The sequence below is a fragment of the Lactuca saligna genome, chromosome 9 (assembly GCF_052625555.1).
Source record: "Lactuca saligna cultivar CGN05327 chromosome 9, ASM5262555v1, whole genome shotgun sequence".
NCBI lineage: Eukaryota > Viridiplantae > Streptophyta > Magnoliopsida > Asterales > Asteraceae > Lactuca > Lactuca saligna.
This window is the reverse complement of record NC_136425.1, coordinates 110233733-110243414: the sequence shown is the minus strand read 5'-3', so window position 1 is coordinate 110243414 and position 9682 is coordinate 110233733.

The window sequence follows — 9682 nt, the reverse complement described above, 5'->3', positions numbered from 1 at the left end:
AGAAAAGTTAAGAATCAACTGGGGAATAATATGAGACACTCATAGTGAGCATCTAAGTCCAAGCTTTATCGATCATTTAAGGTATTGTGAAAGAGTCTCATGAGTTGTCCCCACTCGGAACACTACCACAAGGAGTGCTAGTTGGATAGAGAAACAAATAATTCATTGATTTTGTACTAGATGAGCCGAACCATGCTTACGAACAATTCATGGACTGTACCATGAATAGTGTTATGAGAAGTCCTTTTGTCTTGAATTAATTGAGAAGGTTCATGAAACACTCTAAGATATGTGAAGTGGGATTCATTCCTCACTATCACATATTGAAGTTTGTGATTTTGAGGCTTATGCTCGTCGTGAAGCGCTATAAAATCTAGAACTTAGAATTGAGATGTGTTCTCTCGTTGGAGAACCCATCAAGCATTTTGTATAATTGTTATACAATCCTTTTGAGAACAAAGTGTATGTTGACTGAGAGTCATCAAATTAAGAGCCTAAAGTTGGACCTAGCATTTAATTCGAGGTTGAAAGAGCTATTAAGGAAACTGACATATTTCCACCTTTTCCATCCAGATATGATAGAGGATGTCATATACCTTGTTATATAAGAGTTTATATTACTAAGGTAAATGAGTCACTGGTATAGAGCAATCAGAGTATACCAGTTATTGGAAGCTATGTTAGGCCCTAAAGGCTACAACATGGAAGGAGGAAATGGAGAGCGAGATTCAATCCATGTATGTGAAAATTTGATAGATTAAGCATGTCAGATCCCAAAACTGGAACGGCAGAAAACCTGTCACACCCCAAAGCCGGAACGGAGGAAACGTTTGGGGCGGAGGATGTTATATTTAGTATCACAAGACATGCATCATAGTAATCAAAGTAATAAACAACCATTCCACTAGAAAGAAAGTGTTTACAAGGTATGTGTTAACAAAACATAGAATACATAAGCAAATAACAAAAAACAAGACTTGAAGCTATTATGCTTCGTCTTTTGAATTCCCAGTGGACGTACCTGTATACTAGTTTCCTGAGAATACAAGTTATTTTGAAAGAGTTGATTAGCATTTAAGCTGGTGAGTTCATAAGATTTTAGTGATGTAGTAAGTTGTAAGAAAGTTGTAGTAAATTTGTAAGTTTTGTTTAGAAAAGTTCGCCTGTCCCTCCAGAAAATTCTATATTTCCTGCTTTGATGAACGATAAGTATAAATGACTCTACAATCCTTTTGATGAGTCCTAAGTGGATACAAGTTATATAAAACTTAGAGTAAACAAACAATCGATTATGTGTATCTGCCCTAATCCCACAACCAAACAAGGAACAGGGAATGAGGCAGATGGCACACATCCCATTGGTTGTTAGATTCTTGTTGTATATAGCCCTGGTGTATTGACTTGGTATTCATGGAGTTAACTGTAATCGTTCCTTTATATTTATGAAACATTCTTTAAGAAAATCCTTATTTCTTTTAGCAAAAATTGGTAACCACAGTGGTTCCTTCTATAATCTCTTAGTTTATACAAGTTATATATAATGTAATATCGAACATATAGCTAATTGTGTGAATCTGCCCTAAGCCCACAACAAAACAAGGAACAGTAAATGAGGTGGAAGACACACATCAAACTATCTATCGGGTAATAATTATATATAACCCTGATGTCTAAACTAAGGTATTATAATTAACCACCTAAGGTCCTTTAAGTTTTATACTGCTTTAATAAAATGGATTAAACCATTTACTGGTAAGTTTCTAGTTTTCTATACCAAATGTTCTATTTGAAAAGTATGTTTTGAACTAGAAAAATGTGCATTCAATTAGTGTACTATGACCTAACCCATACATGGTACCCCTTATGATGACTTGGTGTATACGGAACATATATGTAACTAAGATCGAATAGATAGCAGGCTGGGTGAATCTGCTCTAAGCCCACAACCAAACAAGGAATAGGAAATAAAGCAGAAAACACACATCCTACTACCTATCAGATCTGATTAATCTATATCCCTGATGTGTACACAAAGGAATCATAAAGTTAGCATTATAGGTCCTTTTCTACTGAATGTACTTGTCACACCCCAAAACCAAGAACGGCGGAAACATTTCGGGGTAGAGGATGTTATGTGAAGTATCATAACAGTGTAAAGTAGTAAACAAGCAACAACATCATCCATCACATTAAATGGTAAAGTTTTAATAGATGTGTGTTCTTTCATAAGGTACAACAATAAAAATGAATAATCAAAATATGACGAGTCTTGACTGTACTCCGTCTTCTCAAGGCCTGGACATCGTACCTGTCTAACTGGTGACCTGAGAATACAAGTTATTTTGAAAGAGAGTATCAGCTTTAAAGCTGGTGAATTCATAAGTATTTAGGTGGTATTGTCCTATTTTGGAATGCTGTTAAGAATATCGTATAAATCCTTAAATAGAACAGATGTGACAACCCGAAATTTCCTTTTGGTCAAACCTTAAAAGTCAACCCCTTCGTATCGTGATTTAATATCGTGATTTCTTATTTTTAAGAAATATAAAGTTCGTTTAATTATTTTATTATTATTTTTAAATGAACGGGTAAAAGAAAGTGTCGTCTCGGGTTTTTATTTTGAAAACCGCGAACACTTCCCGTATTAGGATAGCCCGGCTAAACTTTTATGTTTTGGGTTTGAAAATCACCCAAAACCGTAAACTCATATCTATGTATGAGTTTACCCCCCAAGAACTAGCCATTTGTGTTTACTCCCGAAAAAAGTGAAAAGAGTAAACTCCCAAAAACTCTCTCAACTATCATTCAACATTTAATTCCAAAACTCCGATCTTGTAAGTGTTCTAACCATTTCAAGTTAGTAAAACAGTTAATCTAGTGTTTGTACACATATTCATCCATTTATTTGTGTATTTTGATTAGATTTCTAAAACACCAAGAACACACACTAAGTGTTTTTAGCCCTTTTAGCTCGAATCAAGCACCATTATAGTAAGTACTCCCATCCTTAAGTGCTTGTGAGCTAGTATATCAAACAAATACCAAGGAAAACTACCAAGAACACCATGTTTGAGGTGTTCACGGTCCAAGAAAATGCTTGGACCGCAAACACCATAAAGTCCCCCAAAATGGACTTAAGTCCCATGGTTAGCCTTAGTTTGAAGTTCAAGACTTACCTTAACATATTTGAACCTTCCAATGATATGTTTAAGCTTTGAAAAACACCAAACATCACCATTTATAGGTGTTTACGGTCTTAGGATGCGCCAAAACCGTAAACACCCAAAAAGGTGTTTAAATGAGTCATATTCCTTTCTTAGCCCTAAAGACTAACTTAGATGTTTATGTAGTTGTGATAAGGACTTGAAATCAAGGCAATACCCCTTCTCATAAGGGTTTACGGTGGTAAACCCAAGGGAAAATACCCTTAGGCGTTAACACCTCAAGGAGGGTGTTTTGTGGTCTTAATCCATTCCAAGAGCTAAACCACTTAGCAAGGTTACTTCTATGGACTTGTTAAACTCCAAAAGAACTCATGGATTGCAATATTTGGAGTTTGGATCGTAAACCCTAGAATTTACTGCCATAAACTCCAAGGGTAAAGGTCATTTACACCGTAAACTCCCAAGGAGTTTACCCTTGGACCCCAAACACCCTAGTTATGCCCTACTAACACTAGGATGCAAACCTTGTGAACTTTAACACTTGTTTTCAGGTTCTAGAGTGTCCCAACTCATATTATTAGTTATAATAAGGCTAATTAGTTACACATATGTTCATTATATGATAACTAGGCTCATGCGTGTGTACAAGTCTCCGTTTGCCACCTAGCGCGGTATCCGATACTTCAATCCAATCCACTCACCACAAGTGAGTTCATACCCCTGTTAATTAACCTTTGAAATACTTTTAAATGTTTTAAATACTTTTATGGGGGGAAATACAAGTTAAATACTTATAGTTATTACATCAATCACATGTGATTAATAACTATAGAACCAATGATTTTATCACTGTTCAAACTGTTTATCAAACTACTTTACTTCAAAATGTTTTACAAACTCTTTTCTTACCAAATAATTTTATTTAAACTTTGTTACACTTCTTATAAATTACATGTCCATATATGTATAGATATATAAGAAATGTTTAAAGGGCCTAGGAAGGCCATCCACCCTATTTCCTTTTCGCGCTTGAGATGTGGTCTGGTGGGATTTCGGGTAGTCGTCCGAAAGTCGTTTCAATATTAATTATATATCAATTGTACATATATAGACATAAAAAGTACTTCCATTGTAACAACCCCAAATTTGTTCGTCGCCAAAACCCGTTCTACCCGGAAAGTCGCCGTTATCGGATTCGTTCCGTATTCTTTTTGGAGTTAATCGTATAAACTTATATGTTTATTTTATTCTAATGAGTGTCTAAATCACTCAGGAACTTATGTTATTAGCCCAAAAACATTTATTTCATGAGTTTTTATAATGTTCCCGTCGGGTGACGGAAACTCAATCGGGTGCGACCAAAAGCCGCGTTTAGCGTCGGTATCGGGTAGAATTCCACCGCGTGCAAATTTTAGGAACTATATAAACGTGTTTCAGCTTTCATTTGAAGCTTTTCCTTCTCTCACTACTCTCTCTCTAACTTCTCTCCAAAAATCCAAAGATTAAGGGTCCAAAACTCAATTTTAAGGCTTCAAATCCTTAAGGTACCTTCCTAGCTTCAATCTATAGCATGTTTAGCTTCCAAATTAGACACTTAATCATGAAATGGGACACAATGTATGAGTTTACGGCCTAGGAAGATGCCTAGGCCGTAAACACCAAAAATGATGGGTTTTGAGCCCTTAAACCCCTCCTTGACTAGTTTGGACTTTAGATATGGCTATGGTACTTCAAGATATGGACTCTAAACATGTAAAACTTGAATTTTGTGATGTTTGAAGGAGTTTACAGCCAAGGATCATTCTTGGGCCGTAAACTCATATAATTAGGGTTTCCATGCCCTTAAGCCCTTCCAAATCACTTCTATGGCCTAGATATGAATTATAGGACCTTGATTCTAGCATTTGGACACTTGAAACATGAATTTTGGGGGATTTAGAAGAGTTCACGGCCAAGGAGAGTGCTTGGGACGTAAACTCCCCAAAACTTGGCATAAATCCAATTCTAAGGTGTTAGAAAGCCATCCAACACCACCAAAAGCCTTGGAATAAATCAAGGGACCAACCAAAAATACTTTGAGGGCCTAAAACACATCATTTGTGGGATTTCTAAGGGTTTACAGCCAAGGCTTGTTCTTGGGCCGTAAACTCCAATATTTTTGGTGTTAGAATGCAAACTAAACACCCCTAAGGCTCTTTGATGAATTTTAGAAGTCCTTCCATGCAAGTTTTAGACCTTGAAACACTTTGTAGCACCCTATATTAGAGTTTACGGCCATGAAGGGGGTTTCATGGGCCGTAAACTCCATAAACACCCCAAAAGTCCCTTGCAAACTCATGATAGGCCTTGGATAAATTCTACCAATCACATGTGATTTGTTCTAGCACCATTTAACATCATTTTCTTGGGTAAATAGGGGTTTACGGCCTTGGAGCCATGCTAGGCCGTAAACTCCCATAAAAGGGGGTCTATTTGATGTCCCAACTCATTTCCTAAGTCCCTTGTATCATTCATGTCCCTAAACGCCACCCGGGTCCCTCCAAACACTTGTATCGGAGTGTTATCGCGACTTGAAGCATTTTTCCCTATCCAACAATCAATCTAAGTCCTAATTAGATACAAATGTGTATCTTTACATGATAATTAGGAACCTCGTGTGTTTACAAGTTCCGGATCAACTCTTAGCATCCAAACCGTCTCGTATCTCGTCCGGTGAGTTCATACCCCTACGGCTTTTTCACTGTTTTCAATGTTTTCAGGGGGGGGGGGGGAATACAAGCAAACTATAACTGTTTTCCAATCACAACATTGATGTGTTTCAAACAATATCTGACAAACCTATAAACTCTTTTACTCCTTATGTATTATGCTGAGCATAAGGAATGACTATTCGATTTCAACTAAATGGATTTTAGTTAAGGAAACAATCAAACTAATCAAATTATTATGGGAATAATTTGGGGGTCTTTACTATTCTTTCTATCGTATACTGATGTCTATATCAAGTTATTAGATAAACTATGTTTGATTCAGTTTATCTCTGTATCATTTTAATGTATTGTCAGATAATTTCATGTATGTATCTATACTTTACTGTACTATGTTTCATAATTTTCTGTATATCGATATCTTACAAGAACCCTGTGAATAGTTTAGTACTAGTTTGTGAGATAGTCACTACCCTTTATGGATGATCAGTAAATCCTCCCCGGAAGTGTAACCAGAGTCTCCTGGAGGGAGAGCGCGGAATTTGTGAATAGATCTATTCGGGACTGACAATCCCACACCTTAACTGCTAGCTACAGTTAGGCGGGCACGCCTAGGGTGACAAATTTTTGGATATCGTTCGACGTCTGACAAACGTCAAGGAGGTCACGTTGTCGTATTAGTATGGTTACCTGACTCACAATATGTATTAATACCAGCTTATTCACAGTTTGGGTTCAGAAACTATATCTCGTTCGGGATAGTGATCCCATGGTTTTGCATCTATATTTTATATCTCTTTCGGGATTGTGATCCCATGATATTGTTTCTAGATCTCTTTCGGGATAGTGATCCCATGGTTTTATACTTATAACTTGTACGGGATGTCTTTCCCCATGGTCTTTAACTATATCTTATACGGGATAGTGATCCCATGGTTTTTCTAAATCTATATCTTATACGGGATAATGATCCCAAGGTTTTGTATCTATATCTTATACGGGATAGTGATCCCATGGTTTTCCAAATCTGTATCTTATTCGGGATAGTGATCCCATGGTTTCAATCTACATTTACATATATACATCAACTTATCTCGTGTTTAGTCCGGGATGATAGTCCCATGATCTTAAACCTGCACTTTCAGATGTGTCAGACTATCTTATATGTCTTTCGGGATAGTAATCCCAAGATTTTCATTATATAGTTTTGTGTGTTAAACTATACTTTGTGTTATACAACCGATCTTACAATTAGGAAAATATGGGATTTTCCTGGGGAAAAATACAATACATAATCGAATTGGTAACCAATGATAACTTAACCAACTTCACATAAGAAAATATGGGATTTTCTTGGATAACAACTTTTTCGGAAACTAAAGGAAATCGATACATCTTCATAAACCAAAACTGCTTATGAACTCACCAGCTTTATGCTGATTTTCCAACCGCTTGTATTCTCAGGTCCAAGTTAGACAGGTACCCGGTGATCTCTTTTGATGAAGACGGAGTGCGTGGAAGACTCGTCTCAACTTTTGTTTATATGATGCATATGTATATCTTGTATAACTTTACTTTTGAACAAATGTAAACTTTCATATATATGTAATGTAATGTTTGTTTACTGTGATTACTATGTACATTGGATTTGATACACAACTTGGAGTCAACCCCGGGGACGTTTCCGCCTTTGGTTTTCGGGGTGTGACAGATTGGTATCAGAGCCCTTGTTTATAGTGAACAGAGTATACCAAACCTTACATGGTATAAAACTATAAACACTAAAGGGCCTCAGTGCTCTGAATTAAAAAGTATCTTCAAAACTACAAGTATTTTCAAAAGTATACAAGTATACCGAACCGCCGAAATTCATAACTACAAGTAGAACAAAACATAAGTAAATGGGTGTTGTACACTGCGGTTAAACCTGGGCAGTTATGTAGTCGTGTCTAGGGTCAATATAGCCTGGCCAACTATATTTATTCGAGACACGGCCAACATGTGCTTGGGAGTGACTGTGGTATGCAACATGCCTAAAACTTACCTAACATTCCAAACAACGAATCGTCGCTGCAGCGCAACCATGAAATACTATGGAAGTATTTCTCAAGCCAATACTTCGTAGAAAGTCCTCGTATACGCGATGTTACTTGATCATTCCACTAGCGATAAAATGTTCTGTTTTGATAACTCCTTCCTGCTTTATCGCTTAGTATGATGCTATATCTGTCTTGATGAGATATCCCTTGTTCAATATCTCTTGATTCAATTCAGAGGACTTATAATCCTCTCTTTCCTGATCTTTTTAGATCAAGATGCCTCCGAGAAAGAGACCCAGCTCGAAGAACAACGATAATCCTCCTCCGCCACCATCTTCTCCTCAATTTGATCTCACATCACTTCAAACAGTTCTGACTGCTGCAATGGTGGCAGCTATGTCTCAAATGAATCCCGGTGGCTCCGAAGGTGGTCCCCAACACCAAAATCCAGAAGACAGCCAGGAACACCGAAGAGGGGGTTCCTACAAAGACTTCATGAACGCGAAGCCCCCAACCTTTGATGGCACTGGAGGTGTCATTTCCTTGACTCGATGGTTCGAGAAAATCGAGTCAATCTTCGAAATATGTGCCTGTTCGGAGTCTGACAAAGTCAAGTTTGCTGCCTGCACTTTCTTTGATAAAGCCCTAACTTGGTGGAACGGCCGAGTCAAATCCTTAACCTTACCCGTAGCAAATGCCATGGGTTGGGAAGCTATGAAGGAGCTTCTGCTTGCAGAATACTGTCCTTGAGGCGAAATTCAGAAACTGGAACACGAACTCTGGAACCTTAAGATGAAGGGTTCCAATATAACAGCTTATACTTCAAGATTCGATAACCTGGCATTACTCTGTCCGGGAATGGTTACCCCGGAGAGTAAAAAGATCGAGAGATTCATCTGGGGATTGACCCAGCCAACAAAAGGGAATGTCTTGGCTGCGAAGCCAGACACGTACGACATCGCTAAATGTCTTGCGAAAATCTTGATCGATCATGAAGACAATTCAGATGAGGAGACTACCACTCCCGAGTCAGACACAAGTGGAGGTGAAAGCAAAAAGAAATCTCGGAACAAGCGAAAGGCCCCGAGTACGAAAGGGTCTTCCAAGAAACAGCAAACGATAGCAGTCCATGCTGCTACTGCCCCTATTGCTGTCTCAGCTATTGGATCTACAACCCAAACTCCCACCAGTGGATACACTGGCAGTCTTCCTTGGTGTGGTAAGTGCAACTACCATCACCGCATTCCTGGTCCATGTCGCGAAAGGAGCTGCGACAACTGTGGCAAGAAGGGCCATTTGTCTCGAACCTGCAGAAAACCAGCCAAATCAACAAACCAATCATCGGGAGCAGGAATCAGCCCAGCCTGCTACAATTATGGTGAAGCAGGGCACTTCAAAAGGAATTGCCCCAAAGCAACTACCACCACTGATCCCTCTGTCGCCGCAGGTATACTTCTCTTTGATAACTTTATACCTGCAAATTTTTTCGATTCCCGTGTTTGGAAGGAAACCTGTTATCTATCTATTCGAATGTTTTCTAAGCTCATTCCTCGTATGCGATCGAAATGTGCATCATCGAGACGACTAAGCAATGAGTTGGAGAACACTAACTTCATACCTATAGATTGAATCCTCGGTCCAGAGGACTATTATATTCCATTCGGTTAAATGGAAACCTTTCACGATAATAATTTGATGCTACGTTTAACATGGAATGATGGAGTCTCATTCATGTTGTTATCCTGGTTTCGAGAGGGTCGCCCATCTATAC